The 18,502-nt window shown below is 33.5% G+C and overlaps 2 pseudogenes; both read left to right on the forward strand.

Moving 5' to 3' along the window:
- Positions 1-523: 523 nt before the first annotated feature.
- On the forward strand, positions 524-1,168 carry LOC149159217 (polyadenylate-binding protein 4 pseudogene; annotated as a pseudogene).
- Positions 1,169-11,042: 9,874 nt separating this feature from the next.
- LOC149159218 (polyadenylate-binding protein 2 pseudogene) lies at positions 11,043-14,505 on the forward strand (annotated as a pseudogene).
- Positions 14,506-18,502: the final 3,997 nt, after the last annotated feature.

The raw sequence follows: 18,502 nt of genomic DNA on the forward strand, positions 1-18,502 counted from the left end.
CTTCAACACTTTAACAAATATGAGAATGTGAAAACTTACTAGAATCTAATTTACAAAGATATATGATTTTATTTAAGAAACTTGTATATATTGGGTATTAAATACACTCGAACCTTTTCATTTTACAAAAGGACTTATCACACACATATCTCTATCTCTCACACATTGTGATAAATACATTTTAATTTCATGGTTATTAGTTGAATTTCTGAAGTGTGATTGTTTGATGAAGATAAAAGAAATATAATATATATTCACAAGTACTTACCACGATTCATAAATAAAGTAGTTGTATCAATCGCACTGAAAGATGAACAAGAGATCAAGCTGAGCAAAACAAATTGCCAAAATATTTTGCAAAAATAATTACAAATTGCATGGATTTCCGAAGATCATTGTGAGTGATAGGGATACCAAATTTAAAGGAAACTTTTCTAAAGATTTTTTCAAACAAATGAGGACATCCCTCAACATGAGGTTAGCATACCACCCCAAACATTGACCAATATGAAATTGTCGATAGATGTTTGGAAGCATATCTCTGTTAAATGGAAACACCAAGTTCACTGATGTTTTTGTTAAGAATTTATCAGAGTCAATGAATGATGAGGATTTGAGATATTACTTTAGTGTGTACGTACAAATTACAAGTGCCAAAGTGATTAGTGATGCCGCAGGTAATTCAAAGTGTTTTGGATTTGTTAATTTTGAGAATGGAGATGATGCCGCAAGCTGCGTTGAGAATTTAAATGGGAAAACAATTGATGGTAAGGAATGGTATGTTGGAAGGGCGTTGAAGAAATCTGAATTGAGGAGGCAATATGGATTAAATCTTTATTTAAAATATTTGGATGACAGTATTGATGACAACAAGTTGAAAGAAATATTCTCTATTTATGGCACAATCACTTCATGCAAGGTAATGAGAGACTTTCCTGGATACAGTAAAGGTTCAGGGTTTGTGGCATTTTCATCTCCTTTACAAGCATCGCAAGCTAAGGTAGAAATGAATGGAAAACTTGTTGCTGGAAAATTTCTTTATGTTGATTTCGCTGAGCCAAAGGAGGAGAGAAGTGAAAAGTTACAGAGTCATTTATTCAAGTCTCACGATCCAATTGGTAGGGAACCTACTATTACTACCACTTTCTCCATGTATAAGCGTCGTTAGACGAAACCATCCAATTAGCATGGCACTAGATTTTAGTCTTCCATCATAGTTATATTTTACTCATTTATTTAATTATCTTTCTTTCCTCTTTCTAGGTGAGTTAGTTATCTTTCATGTAAAAGGAGGTGGGGAAGATAATGAATTCGTTGAATAGACTATAGATAAAATAAAAAAATAATAAATAAATAAATCACCAAAATATTCTTGAAGGAAATAAATTATTTCAAACACTAGCAAAGGAAAAAATATTTTAAGAGTAACCTTGACACAATGTGTTATTACAACTAATCTTCAAGATATATTTAGTAACACCTACAGGGACACTATTAAGAATCAACTAGTTGTTAGAAGTTGTGATTCCTAAAATTAAATGAAATAGATGTGCAATCCCCCTGAGAAATATTGACAATATTTTCTCCCTTCTTCATCACTAACTAATTACTAATTGACAATTGCATACACATAAAAATATAACACAACAAATGTAACATTCAAAAACATTATCATCCAAATCCAAACACATAAACACACAAACCACTTAAAGAATCCAAACAAAGATGTACAAACCATTCAAGGCAAGAAACATAGACTAAATTAAAGAAGATAATTATATGTTCATGCCAAGAAAATAAAACATAATGTGAATTCTAAATTTAATCTCAAATATATACATAATAATGATAATCTAAAAATGTGACATTGTTGCCCTCAACTGGAACCATCTTAGATCCATCTAACACTAGATCTATCATGCGCCGATAGGGATTAAATCCCTCAAGGTGAAAACCTTCCTTTTGGAGTGCATAATTTGAGGAAAGGTTTACACCTCGAGGGATTTGATCCCTCTCGGCACATGATAGATTTGTTGTTAGATGGATCTAAGCTAGTTACATATTCAATTTTAGTATAACGTAGTATCCAAGAATTGACCCTCCAATCAACCCATTATGTATGTGTTTGTGGCCTCATTTGCATCACACTTAGAAAAAATATTTTCTCTACATAAATTCCAATTTCCCCACACAACCCCTTCATCTAATATAGTTAAACAATCCACACACTCTCACCATATATCTTTCTCAATGACAACTATTGCCATTGCCACTGTTCCGCTCATCCCTAATGCCTCTTTCCATGTTGTTCAAGTATGCTGCAGTTCGTGCAACCATCAATTAGACAATTACCATTATCGTTAGTCATCTTTTTATCTCCATCAACCAACATCATTTCCCTTGTCCCTCACCAATGTCGACAAATTGTTCCCCTTTTAAACTTCAACAAAATACCCCTCCACCGATGTTAACAAATTGGAGCACGAACCATAAGTAAAAATTTTAATTATTGTTTTTTTAATATTGTCTAATACTGAGTTTAGTTAAAACTATATTTAATAAAATAAACTATATATATTACACTTTTAAGTTAGTTTAATTTTTAGTATATTAGGATTTTTAGTTACTAGTTATTAATCATAACATTTTTTTCTATGTGGTTCACAGACTTAGAGATTGGTGATCGTTACATCAATAGAATATTTGCACTAGGAAGATCTGCCTGAAGGCATCACTTCCTATAGGCTCAATCATAGGGTCAAAGGAATTGAACCCATGACCTCTGAATAGCAACAGTGATTTAATGGTGGGGAATCCACCAATTGAACTAACCCTAGAGGGTAATTATTAGGTATTAACTGAATAACAATAATAATAGTAAATCTTCAAGAAGAAATTCAAGATGGAGCATAAGACTACTAGTTACCCAAACAATGAGACAATTTAGCAAGATATTGGAAGAATTTGAGAAGAAAATTGTTGGTAATGAGACTGTAGCAATGAATTTTTTTAGCCATATCATGTAATCAATTAATGATGTAACTACCAAAAAACAAGACTCTTTGTTAAACCTGGAAATCCCACCTCGCATTCCCAAGTCTCGATATTCATATTCTGTACCGAATCCTAAAATAAGTATACCTAATCCTCATAATATGATGATTCCTAACTAATTTCCATCATACCCCAACCAATCAATTATCACATACCAACAATGGTAAATTTTGAATTGTCGAAATTTGACAGTAATGTGAAGAATGATGTGGCATGGTTCAAATAAACAAGAGGAATATTTTGAAAATCATAACATCTATAGTGATGATGAAAACGTGAAGCGTGAATCCATGCAAATTTAAGATGACACATATAACTAGTATATGTGGTGGAATAAGTAAACATATACAACCAATTGGAATAAATTCAAAGACAAATTCATTAAAAAAATTCATGATACCAATGAAGAAAAATTCTTCAAAGAACTCACCAAAATACAACACAAAAAAAGTGTGGATGAGATACTCTAGAATGTGAAACACTCGCTACAAGAGTACATGGATTATCAATTCAATACCTTATTCAATCATATAATATTTAAATTAAACCCTCCCTCGAGAATGAATTTAGGATTCAAGATATTACAAGTATGGAAAAATCAATTTGTAAAGTAAAAACAAATGAGAAATAGTTTTAATTACCAAGATTTGATAAATTATAGTCAAGAAAAAATCATGTACAAACTACAAATATCAAAATTTTAAATTTTCTTCCCCCTCATTTAAGAGAAGATGTAAAGATTATTCTAGAAGTCTAAAGACTAAAGGGAGGAAAGCATAAATATTATGGAGAAAAATGGGACCGCAAACACAAATGTATTAAAAGAAATAATACAAAAAACCTATGTACATATGAAGCAAAAAATGATTCAGATTGTGAAGAGTTAGATGAACGGGAAGACAGAAATACGTAAAAAAATTCTATATTTTGAAAATGAAGAAGAATTTCAAATATTAGCTGTGGCTATCATAGGTACTTCCAAATTACAAACATTAAAATTAAATTGACATACAAAAAAATAATAATATGGTGGTCTTAATAGATATTAAAACTACATAAAGTTTAGTAGACATGAAATTGGAAGAAGACTCAACCATTTGTATATCTGATGCCGAATATGAAATTCATAGTAGCAGATGGAAATCAGATTGAAAATGTGGGGAAGTTCCAAAAGGTTGAACTAAAAATTAAAAACTACAACTTAGAATCTCCTTTTCACATGCTGCGTCAAGGAGGAGTAGATGTAGTCTTAAGAATACGGTGGCTACAAAAATTAGGCACCTATTTTGCTAATCATCAAAAGCACTTTCTTAATTTCAAATGGCAAGGACAAAGGTACAAATTATTTGTATTTCGACCACCCCATAATAAAATTGTATCTTCTAAGCGCATGATGAAGTTAATTTGGAAAGGAGCACCAACCTATATGATTCAGCGTCGCATTACTACAAATGAGGGGTGTTTAGGATATTATTTCAGATAGTTTTTGGTAAATTATCCTAATTTGAGACCAAAAAAAATTATCATATTAAATATTATCTTTAGGTGGGTGTCTCATATTATTGTCTTAAAAAATTGTCTCTATAAATACACTATATAGCACAAACATTATTGTCTCTTAGGGGATAATTTCGTGTTTGTCTCTCAAGAGACAATAGTTGGGATTAAAGACATATTGTCTTTATAGAGACAATAAGTCTTTAATATTAGCTATAGTCTCTCTAGAGACAATAAAAAAATGTATTTAAAAGGAATAAAACATCACATTTGTCTCTTTAGAGACAATATAAGACAATGAATCTAGAAAAATATGTCACCATTGAAATAAATCAATATAAAATATATCTAATTTAAAATTAAAATATAATAACACTCGTTAATTCATGTTAGGGCATAGTGGGATAGAACAAACAATATCCTACTTACAAGGAAAGTGGTGTTCCATTAAGCTAGCACCCTTTAAAGAATTATGTGTGGAGTTACAGTAAACCTTGAAATTGAATATGTAGTCATTGATTTAAAAAATACTCGATGCATAATGGAACAATATTTATAAAATCTATAATCATGCAACACCTATTTTTAACTTAGTAAAAAATAGCTCCTTGGAGTTCACTAAATTTCACACCCTTGTAGCATGACCCACACAAAAAGATAATAATACATAATAATCTACAAATAATTTAATCTAGTCCTAAAAGAAAAGTAACTAGAATTAGCACAAGCTTGTTAATATATTACCAAAACTATCAACTTTCAAACTACTTTCTGCATTAGAATTTGGCAATAAATAAATACAAAAAAGGATCCCAAAAAGGCTTCAAATGGCTTCATTGAAACCATTACCACTTGGTTTGATTGATTGAAGCAAAATGAATAGTTTTTTTAACCAATTTGAACTCTCATGTCTATATGAAAACCTCATTTAGCAAACTAAATAGCTCCTTTAACCCAGCCTATGCTCGTCCCTGCCATGTCTATATCAAAACCTCGATTTTGTTATCTGTCAAATGATTTTAATATAAAAATGAAAACAATGAAAAGTCTCCTACATGATCTTAGATCCAAATTAATTTAATTAAATTCTTGAGATGAAATATTAATTTCATCTTAATTAATTTTCTTAAACAACCCCCTGCATACTAGTGCATAAATATTGCATATTCGTGTCTCCTGCTACCACTATGTTAGATCCCTATAATACTAATGATGCCCCCATTAATATTGTAGTTGTATCCCTTATTAATATTTTTGTGCCCCTATTTTCCCCATATTGTTATTACTATGCCCCATAGAATCCCTCTATTCTTATTTTTGTGCCTTTATATTATTATTGTTAGGTCGACTTGGTTATATTGTGACCCCTTAGACTGTTATATATAGAAAGGAGGTTTTGTCATTTGAATCACCCAAGAATTATTCATTTATGTAATGTAAATGAGGTTGCACCCTCAAAGAGGTTGAATTCTAAGGCGTTGATCTATCTTTTCTATCCTTTTGTGAGCTGGTTTCGTAACATTTGGTATCAGAGCTTTGGATTCTAGGGTTTCACTACTACAAATAAGTCATCATGGAATTTTTGCTATAACTCTTTTTTTGCAACGTTTCAGAAGTGAAAAAAAACCCATTTGAGACGAAATCGCACTGAACCTCGGGTCTGAATTTCAGAGCTTTTTGCGCTATATTTGTGGAGATATGATCTGAGGAAGTTGGCATTTTTGCAGACTCCTAAATTACATTCCAAACAGGTGACCTGGGGAAAATCATCATGACTTTCTCTCTGAGCATCGGATTGAAATTTTGTCAGAATTTACAGAAAGAAGACAGACTGTAGTTTATTGTATATATTTTTTAGAGCCAAAGGTCAAAAAAGTGATACATGGCATGTCGTACAAGTTCACTCTATTGAACTAGTCTATAATCAGGTCACTTTGGGAGATTTGGCATAACTCTTCCCTGGAGAATCCAGTTTGGATCAAACTAGTGGCATTGGAAAGAGGACACAGAGGGTTACTGCAGATGGAAATTTTAGAATTGGATGATCTGAAATTACAGAGATACATCAGATTCAATATCAAGCTCCTACAAAGTGAAAAAAGGTGTGTAGTTTTTTTTGAATTTTTGCATAATCTTGGCTTGAAAAATTAGTTTGAAGGAATTCAAAGGGCATAGTAAAGAATTATTATCGGTAATTGATGCCCCAAGGAAATAAAATGCAAACACCTAGTAAGCAACCTGAAAGCTCTAGCATGACTCGTGAAGAAGAGGAAGAAATGCAACATGATATATCAAAATTACGAGACCAAGTGCAACAAGTGTCACTTGCACAAAAAGTAACAGAATCTAAGATGTATGGTTTAAATAAAGGTGTAGAAGCTAAGATGGATTGTTTAAAGAAAGTTGTAGAAGCTAAGATGGATGGCATGGAAGCTAAGATGAATGGAATGGATGCTAAAATATATGGCATGGATGATAACATGGAAGAATTGAAGATAAATATGAATAAGTTGCTACAAGAAATGGTCACTAATGGTGAAAGGGTAATAAAGGAAACTCATGATGAGAATAAAAGAAATGTTAATCATGATTCCATAGAATCTAATGTTGGATCGAAGACCCATCATATTCCAAAAATCGATATGAGGAAGTTTGATGGCAAGGATCCCGCAACATGGATATTACAGATGAAGCAATTTTTCGATCTCAATAATGTGCAAAACACACAAAAGGTACGTATTGCAACTTTATATTTGGAACCAAATCAGTTTGTATGGTATCAATGGCTTTGCTCTCATAAAAAAGTTATCACTTGGGCAATTTTTACAGAAGAATTGACAACACATTATGAGGATACAAAAAGCAACACTTTTTTTAGCCAATTCATAAGTCTCAAACAAAAGGGTTCAATAATGGAGCACATTTAGGAGTTCAAAAAATTGAACATAAGGGTAAAAAATATTCCAGGGGAGAATAGGATTGATGTGTTCATAGGGACTTTAAAGGATAATATCCAACATGACGTTCGCCCTTGGCAACCTGATTCATTAGAGAAGGCATTCAGGTTAGCAAGAAAAATGGAAAGAAAAATTATGGCAACCATGAAGCATAACACTCACAACTATAAAGATGGAAGTGTTGTTGCCCCTAGCCTTCCACAACCTATAAGGTTGACACCACAACAATTGGAAGAAAAAAGAGCAAAAGGGCTTTGTTACAGTTGTGATAGCAAATACACTAAAGGTCATAAGCGTGCTGAGAAGAAATTATTCTACATAGATTGTGAAGAGGAAGAATAAAAAGAGCAAGAAAGGTCAAAAGAAGAGGATATACTCCAAGAAAAATGCCTAGATAATGAAGAAATGAATCCGACCATATCTTGTAATGCATTGGCTGGAATTACCACTCCTCAAACCATCAAGATAGAAGGACAAATCAAGAAGAAAAAGGTAATAGTTTTGATTGATTCAGGAAGTACCCATAATTTTAATCATTGTAAGATAGCAAAAGAATTAAATTGCTTCCTATGTCGAGCACCAGAGTGTCAAGTTACGGTTGCAAATGGAGGAACAATAAATTGCTCTAGAAAGCACCATAATATCAAGCTATCCATGGGAGAATATGTATTGAAAATCCAAATTCTTTCCATTCCAATGGGAGGTGTTGATGTTGTACTAGGAGTCCAATGGCTACAATCCTAGGGTACAATAGCTGTTAACTTTCAATAACTTTTCATGAAATTTTATGTGGAAGGAAAGGAATTTGCATTAAGGGGTATTACAGGGAAACCGGGAAAGATAATAAGCTCTAATGGTATGACAAAGCTTCTAAAAAAGGAACAATGAGGTGTAATTGCACAATTATGTTCGCTAGATGTTTCCACATCGAATTCATCTAGTGCTCCAGATCTCCAAAAAGTATTGGACAATCATTCCAAGGTATTTGAGACTCCCAAAGGTCTCCCACCTATTCGTGATCATGATCATGCTATTCATTTGATTCCAGGAAGTGTTCCTCCAAACATCAGGCCGTACAGATATCCCTATGCCCAAAAGAGTGAAATTGAACGTATGGTTGCAAAAATGCTTGAGGCTGGTATAATTCAACCTAGCCAAAGTTCTTTCTCTGCTCCAGTAGTATTGGTGCACAAGAAGGCTGGATCATGGCACATGTGTCCAAATTATAGGGAGCTCAACAAGCTCACTATTAAAGATAAATTTCCCATTCCTGTCATTGATGAATTATTGGATGAATTGCATGGATAATTTTACTTCACCAATTAAGATATTCATTCAGGATATCATCAAATCAAAATGAAGACTCAAGACATTCCAAAAACAACATTTAGAACTCATGAGCGTCACTATGAGTTTTTGGTCATGCATTTTGGCCTTACCAGCGCACCTTCTACATATCAAGGTTTAATAAATTCCATTTTCAAACCCTTCCTTAGAAAATTTGTGTTACTGGTTTTTGATGATATACTAATCTACATCAAGTCTTGGAAGGATCATGTTGAACACGTTGAAAGGGTGCTACAACTGTTGGATGAGAAACAATTGTATGCAAAAAGATCCAAATGTTTCTTTAGAGTACAAGAGGTGGAATATCTAGGTCATATTGTATCTCATGAAGGAGTTAAGGTAGACCCTAGAAAAATTAAAGCCATTAAGGAATGGGAAATCCCCACATCCATAAAGCATTTGCGAGGATTTCTCGTGTTGACAAGGTATTATTGCAATTTTGTTAAGAATTATGGGAAAATAACAGCACCTCTAACAACATTGTTGAAGAAAGATGCATTTTCATGGAATCCAAAAGCAACCAAAGCCTTCGAAGATCTTAAAGAGGAAATGTGTCAAGTGCTGGTCTTAACTACAACAGACTTCACAAAAACCTTTATTGTGGAATGTGATGCTTTCAGAAATGGAATTGGTGTTGTTTTAATGCAAGACGAAAGACCCATTTCTTTCGAATGGCGTCCAATCAAGGGAAAGTATTTACACAAAGCTATTTATGAGAAGGAAATGTTGGCAATACTACATGCACTTAAGAAATGGCGACCCTACCTAATCGGAAGACACTTCAAGGTAAAAATGGATCATGATGGCCTTAAATACATTTTAGAACAAATATTATCCTCTGAAGAACAACAAAAGTGGGTCACAAAGATGTTGGGTTATGACTTTGAAATCATATACAAAAAGGGGAAGAAAAATGTTGTGGTAGATGCACTCTCAAGAAAGGAAGACGATGTGGAAGCATTTTTGTGCACCATTTCTATTATCCAACCAGATTAGATAAATGAAGCAAGGGAGGAATGGAAGAATGGTGAAGAAGTGTGAGAACTTATTCGGGGATATTCTACCTATGGGGACTCCCTATAGACAATGAGGGGATCTAAGGCACCCACCCACACCTTACTTAAACCCATAACCAAAGTGCTTCAACCTGCCTGTAAGTAAAGACAAACAATACCATTTTGAAACACCGCCGAAATGAGAAAAATTTGCTCAGGGAGGCATTCGAATAGAGGTTGCTCGTGGCCAAGGAAATAAGTCGAAAGTTACAACAAGATTCCAATACATCTGATACATTTAGCTGGAAAAATGATTCGTTATGGTACAAAGATCACTTATACCTCTGTAAGAATTCCCAACTCAAACAAAATATTATTCTGGAATTCCACGATTCTCCCTTAGGAGGGCACTCAGGATTTTTAAAAACTTACCACAGGATTAAGAAGGAATTTTTTTGGGATGGCCTTAAATCAGATATTCAAAAGTTTGTGGCGGAATGTTTAGTATGCCAACAAAATAAAGCTAAAATAATTAAGACACTAGGTCTATTACAACCTTTATCCATTCCAAGCCAATTTTGGGAGGAGGTTTCAATGGATCTTATCACAGGTTTACCCAAGTCTGAGGGAAAGAGTGTCATCATGGTGGTAGTTGACAGACTTACCAAGTATGCACACTTTTGTGCATTATCACATCCATTTAAAACTAGTACAGTTTCTACGACATTTATGGAAACAATTCAAAAGCTACATGGAAACCCAAAAAATATTGTAAGTGACAAAGATCCCATTTTTATAGGAGATTTTTGGACAAAATTATTTTATTGTCTTGGTACTCAGTTATTTCATAGCTCATCTTATCATCCTCAATCTGATGGGAAAACGGAGATAGTAAACAAATGTTTGGAAGGATATCTTCGTTGCTTTGTATCTGATAAATAGACACAATGGGTCAAATGGTTGCCTCTGGCTGAATGGTGGTATAACACTTCCTTCCATACTGCAACAAAAATGACCCCATTTATGGAACTTTATGGATATCAGCCACCATCCATCACATCATATTTAGGAGAAAATTCTAAGGTTCAAGCAATGGAACATCACATTGAGCATCAACAACAAGTTCTCCAACTCTTAAAGGATAACCTCGTGTTGGCACAGAATAGAATGAAACAACAGGCAGATTCGGGTAATGTACTCACCCCATGACCCCAGCATCCGTAACTTTGTATCAGCCAAAATTTTTGTAAAGAATCTTGATAGAACAGTAGGCGAAGATGCTTTCTATCGTACTTTCGCTATGTGTGGGCCCATTCTCTCTTCTAATATTGCAACAGATGCATCAGGGCAATCCAAAGGATATGGATTTGTGATTTATGAACGTGAAGAGGGAGTGAAAAATGCAATAAAATATTTGAATGGTCAGTTTATCGATGGGGAACGGGTTTATGTTGCTCCATTCATGAAAAAGGAGCAGCGAGAACGAGAAAATGGAAACACCAAGTTCACTGATGTTTTTGTTAAGAATTTATCAGAGTCAATGAATGATGAGGATTTGAGATATTACTTTAGTGTGTACGGACCAATTACAAGTGCCAAAGTGATTAGCGATGCCGCAGGTAATTCAAAGTGTTTTGGATTTGTTAATTTTGAGAATGGAGATGATGCCGCAAGCTGCGTTGAGAATTTAAATGGGAAAACAATTGATGGTAAGGAATGGTATGTTGGGAAAACAATTGATGGTAAGGAATGGTATGTTGGAAGGGCATTGAAGAAATCTGAATTGAGGAGGCAATATGGATTAAATCTTTATTTAAAATATTTGGATGACAGTATTGATGACAACAAGTTGAAAGAACTATTCTCTATTTATGGCACAATCACTTCATGCAAGGTAATGAGAGACTTTCATGGATACAGTAAAGGTTCAGGGTTTGTGGCATTTTCATCTCTTTTACAAGCATCGCAAGCTAAGGTAGAAATGAATGGAAAACTTGTTGCTGGAAAATTTCTTTATGTTGATTTCGCTGAGCCAAAGGAGGAGAGAAGTGAAAAGTTACAGAGTCATTTATTCAAGTTTCACGATCCAATTGGTAGGGAACCTACTATTACTACCACTTTCTCCATGTATAAGCGTCGTCAGACGAAACCATCCAATTAGCATGGCACTAGATTTTAGTCTTGCATCATAGTTATATTTTACTCATTTATTTAATTATCTTTCTTTCCTCTTTCTAGGTGAGTTAGTTATCTTTCATGTAAAAGGAGGTGGGGAAGATAATAACCACTACTCACTACCACACTCGCTGTAACTTGTAAGCACTTCAATCTTTAATAGTTTCTATTTGGAAAAGGAATGAATACTTAATTATTTAATTAGATTTAAATGATGATTACTAAATTGGTTTAGTTACATGTTTACATCATATGATAAGTTAATTGTGCATTGGTATGACACAATTGATCATATTAGTTTATATGATTTAGATAATTTGAAATTAGTTGAAGGGCACCCAATGAAGCTATAACATTATTTCTAAGTGGCCATTAACTTCTTAGCAAAGGGCAACAAGAATGATAATAGGGTTTCCACAACTGTATCATTTTCCAACCAAGAAAGCTAAATACTTTCAAGGCATGTCCTAGATAACAGTTGTGGGAATTAGGGATGATTAGAGATACTTCCACAATGAATAATATTGAAAAAATATGAAATGTAATAATATGAATAGACTTTCTAAAAATATAATTTCTATTAATAAAAGCCATGTAACTATTTAAATTTTGACTTTTTCTGATGATGACATGTTTTGTGTGATGCAAAATGTAATATATATGTTTCCAATACCGTTAGATTTTATCACTTAATTAATTTTAATTTTATATTTTTTTATTAATTAAAATCAATACATTTTTTAAATTACAAGGCCTTTTATTTTTTATGCTACATGTTCCATTTCATGACTTAGATATTCTTATCCATTACCAAGATAATCCCCCATAGATTTTGTGAGAAGAAACCAAATTGTAGCTAACGAATAAGATCAAAGCCATAAAGAAATGCCCTCAAAGCTTATTCACATAATAGGTGTTCATGATTCTCCCTAATAGTTCCTCTTGTCTCAATTTATCTCATGCATTTTTACATACCAAGTAGTTTCACTATTCTCTTGTATATTATATGACACATAGAGCTATACAGTGGCATCTTTTTGTTACTTTCATTAGTTTGATCACTTTGCTTCCCTATTAAAGGGCCATTGGAACTAGTGGCACGATTGTCACATTGAATAATGAGGAAAAGCTTGTATTAGAATACCTCAACAAGTGGAAGAGCCTAATGGAAGAAGATGCTTCTTGAGAGAGAGAAGATTTATATTAACAACATCTCTCATTGCCTATGCTTTGAGCATAAAATATTTCTTTTGAGGAAAAGGTAATCTTATGTATAAAAACTAAAATAATTTTAATTATGGTTTGAGCCTAAAATATTTCTTTTAAGGAAAAAGTGATATTATGTCTAAAAATAAAATAAATTTAATTGTATATTAATTATATAGAAAGGCTCCAATAGAAGTGAAAAAGCACTTAAGGCTATATTTAAACATGAGCTTTCATGGTAAAACAAACTTCATCTATCAATTATTATTGAATTTGTATAAATATATTTCTATTTATTAATTTTTGTTTAATAAAATAATGATTAATTAATAAAGTTTCAAAAATATATATATAATAAGTGAAGAAAATTAGAAAAAATTTATTAAATAAAAAATAAACGATTTATTAAAAAAATTAATTTAAATTTAAAAAATAAATCACTAGACGTTACCATATATCCTTCATGGTACATCCTTCATTATATATATATTTTGTCTATTAAATAACATATTTATTTAATTAATATATTTATAGTCTTTAATGTTTAATATATTCAATAATATATTTATTTAATTAGTCAAGTATTCACGGGTATGAAGAAACTAATAAACCTGAAACCATGCTTCTCCCAGTCTGTTTTGAATTGTCAGGATTGATTTTGCTATTCAATCTTATGAAAATTAGGATGCCCACCAATGAAGAGAAAACCTAACAAACCTTGCACCTATTTCGAAAATCTGATCCTTCACATATTTATCCCTCTCCACATGCCCAGTGAAGAAAGACATTCAGGAAAATCGATGTGATCTTCACCTACGGTAGAGAAATAAGCGGTTTTCATTCTCCATCCGCGGATTTTTGACCTACACCAGCCGTGGATGGATTTCTGATTTTATTTAGGTTTAACTGGTATTTCAGTTGAATTGGGTTTGGACTTTTATTTCGATTGAGTTGGCATTTTGGAAGTTGTGCTTTCTGCTTTTCCAAGTATCAGAGAGCAAAGAGCAATGGCAAAGATTTAAATCCAACCAGCAGAACACCGTGTTTCGCAGCAACACCTAGCAATTGATAATGGCAACAACAACCAATTACTACCTAAATCTCTGTATGTGGGGGATTTGGAGCCCAATGTTACCGCGGCCCAGATGTATGATCTCTTTGGGCGGATTGGCCCGGTGCTCACTATTCACATCTGCGGAGATGCCATTACCAACACTCCTCTAGATACGCCTACGTCCATTACAGCTCGGCTGAAAATGCTAGCGAGGCTTTAAGTTTCTTGAATTCTACACCCCTTAATGGAAACCCTATTCGGATAATGTACTCACCCCATGACCTGAGCATCAGCAACTTTGTATTAGCTAAAATATTTGTTAAGAATATTGATGAGCAACTTTGTATTAGCTAAAATATTCGTTAAGGATCTTGATAAAACAGTAGATGCAATAAAATATTTGAATGGTCAGTTTATCAATGGGGAACGGGTTTATGTTGGTTTGTTCATTAAAAAGGAGCAGCCAGAATGATAAAATAGAAATGCCAAATTTTAATAATGTTTTTGTTAAGAATTTATCAGTCTCAGTGGGGAACGAGTTTATGTTGGTCCATTCATGAAAAAGGAGCAGCCAGAACGATAAAATGGAAATGCCAAAGTTTAATAATGTTTTTGTTAAGAATTTATCAGACTCAATGAATGATGAGGAATGATGAGGATTTGAGATATTAGTTTGGTGTGTACAGGAAATTCAAAAGTGTTTTGTATTTTCTAATTTTGAGAATGTAGATGATGCAGCAAATTCCTTCCAGAATTTAAATGAAAGAAAATTAAGGCAAGTAATGGTATGTTGTAAATATGGAACAAATCTTTATTTAAAGTATTGGATGATAATATTGATGATAACAAGTTGAGAGAGTTGTTCTCTATTTATGGCACAATTGCTTCATACAAGGTAATGGAGGACTTTAATGGACACAGTGAATGTTCAGGATTTATGGCATTCTCATCTCCTTTTCAAGCATGCCTAGCTATGATAGAAATGAATGGAAAAGTTGTTGCTGGAAAACCTATTTATGTTGCTTGGGCTAAGCTAAAAGATGTGAGAACATAAATGCTACAATCTCATTACCTAAGTTACTTAATCCAATTGGCAGTGCAACATAATCCATCATTTTCTTATAGCTATAGCTTACACATCTTGCCTGTGAGTGGTTTCTAATTTAGCTATCCTCTTTTATAACCATCCAGTAATATGTGTTTGTGTGTGTGTTTAGATATTTTTTTTTAATCAAGAAAATATTAGTATTATTTAATATTTATACTTTTTGTAATGATATTATTCCTAAAAATTTTCTCTCTAGAAATTTAATTTTATATATATATGAATTCTAATTTTATTGGTTTTGTAAAGATATAATTTTTAAAATAATTTCTTTCTAGGAAATTTAATTTTCAATAGTTTGTTTTTGTTGTTGTATTTTTTTTAAAAATTCTTTTTGTAATGATATTATTTCTTAAAAAAAATATTTTCCTAGCAAATTTAATTTTCATTATATGTTTTTTTTTAAATAGTGTGGTTCATTGTATTCAAGATCCATACATATCCATTAAAAACCCACCTAAGCCTAATTGAGTATGTTATCTTTCATGTAGAAATATACACATCCACATAAAACCCTCCTACTTCTATGCCTTGTTGAGTCTGTTATCTTTGATGCTGAAATTACTCCAAAAGAGGGAGCATGTCTATCTAGAACACAAATGGGGAGGATAATAACCACTTCTGCTTACCACCCTAGCTACACCCACTTCAAAATTTTCAATAATTTTTCTATTTGAAAAAAATGAATTTTAATTATTTAATTAGATTTAAATTATGATTACTAAATTGGTGTATTTATAAGTTCACATCATATGATAAGTGAATAAATTCTTTATTGGTATGACATCTTTGATCATATTAATTTATATTATTTAGATGGTCTAGAAATAAAAAATGTTAGATACATTGATTTGTAGATGCTAGTAATGGTTTAACTACTACCAAAACAAGAGGAGTGTAGTGATATTGGATTACATCAACATTTTGTTGGAATTTAGATTAACTAATTTACATATCGATTGTGTATTTAGAACCACCAAGATAATATAAGTAGTGTTTCTACTTCCAACCACTATCACTCATGTCATGAATTGAGAAATTAAGGAATATTTTACTTTGAGATTCCACATTGTTGTGAGAATAAGCCACATAACTGCTAAGTAATGAGAATTAGTTTAAGGCCACATAATGAAGTGATAACCTTATTCCTCATTGGCCATTAACCTCTCAACAAAGGTCAACAAAAATGAGTTAATATGGTTTCCACTATTGTAGCATTTTCCCACTATCTAGGGCATGTGCATGTGCTAGATAATTGTTGTGGGAATTAGGGATGATTCAGATTACTTCCCCAATTAATTTGGTTTTTTTGTAAAAATAAGAAATGTATGAAAATGAATCAGTTTTACATAAATATAACTTTTATTAGTAAAAGTTTGTGTGTAACTATGCCACTTTTGAGTTTTTCTAATAACAAATCCATATGTTTGCAATTACCTAATTATAGAGAACACATTATATTTATACACAACTATTTTTTTCATAATTCATAATTTTTATTAAAATTATTACATCCATGATATTATAAGGCCTCTCATTAGTGTTATGTAAGAGGACCTTAATAATATCACACAATTCTCTTTTTAAATGGTAGGTCTTAGTGTCTAGTACTAAACTATATTTTTCATTAAAAGAGAGGAAAAAAATAATCATAGAATAAATATAAGGGTTTTATATATATATATATATATATATATATATATATGAACAATTTTAACATGGAAAATAATATGTAAAGTCAATGTTATATAATTGTACAACATACTTGTCTAGCCTATAAAAGAATAAATTGAAAAATACATATGTAGAGTGGTTTTATAAAAACTTGAGATTTTGTTGTGTTTGTAGCCCAAACTACTAGGCTTTTCAAGGTAACCTTATATCTAAAGCAACAAATTCACCATACACAAGCTTACCATGTACAAAGATTTGATTTCAAAATAAAATGAGTATGTTGAAGTAATAACACATGCACAACACCCCGGATGTGGGTGACCATTGAAGTGATGGAGGTTACGAACTGGCAAACAGGCGCGTGGCAAGCCCAATGGTTCGTCGGCACAATGCAGATACACATCTCTGGTATAATTAATATGACGAATAGTCACCCAATGCAACATTTAATTCGGTGGGGAATCCAAGACAACAAGCGTCTCAGCATGAAAACTCAGGCCCCTATTACCCCGTCCTCAATTATGAACTCAGTTTCTTTGAGCTGGTGTGGTGATATTGTGTCGGTCTCCATGTCGAGACAACTCCTGCCTGTAAGTGCTCGATGCTCGCCAGAAGTCGAACTGCACAGCCTTCACACCTCGATGGGAAAGCGCTGCCCGCTGGCCTCCTGCATTAGTTTTATCCCTGGATATCACCACTCGCATAGCCAATTCTGCGCTCAATTCATCCCTGCGTTGTTCAGCTTTCTCCCCCATCTTCCTCTGTCGGGCCTCCCTTCCTCCTCCGTCGTTGATCAAGAATTTTGTGCTGCAATGCCTAGGCAAAGGCACCACATGAGAAGCCACAGGGGGGGCTCTAGGCCTAATCCCTCCCCTTCCCCTTCCTCCAGCTCGCCCCCTGCTCGCAATCCCTGTGCTTATGTTCACCGCTATATTCATAGAAGTGGGCAAGCTCGTAGCCTCCCTCCCTCATCGCGGAATGACTCCCTCCCCTCTTACCTGTACATTGACCCTCGACCTGATTTCGTCGCCTTCCCCCCTTCCTCTGAGTCCCCTATCAACCCGCAGACCTCCGCTTCTGTTCCACCTACTCCTCTGCCCGTAGATATCAACCCCTCTTGCCTAGTCGATGACAGCAGCTCTGGCCCGATCCAGATCAATGGGATGACTTCCGGCAAGTGTATAGGTGAAGGGAGCTCCTCAAAGGATTCTCGACCCAGCTCCTGAGGACAGCAGCTCTAGCCAGCTCTAGAACACCAGGACTATTGTAGGCGAGCGTGTAGCGATGGATGACACCTCTCAAGTGGTTCCTGATCCAGAACCAGACGATAAGGAAGGTTGGTGGTGCAGAATTGAAGAGGAATCGCCCTCGGGTGACTATAGAATCTAGCGCCTCTATTTTTCTCACCATCATGACTAATCTTTTGCGCTTTATGCTG

This window comes from Pinus tabuliformis, chromosome 5_2 (assembly GCF_031772625.1).
Source record: "Pinus tabuliformis cultivar Carrire ecotype Pingquan chromosome 5_2, CPIR1, whole genome shotgun sequence".
Taxonomy (NCBI): Eukaryota; Viridiplantae; Streptophyta; class Pinopsida; order Pinales; family Pinaceae; genus Pinus; species Pinus tabuliformis.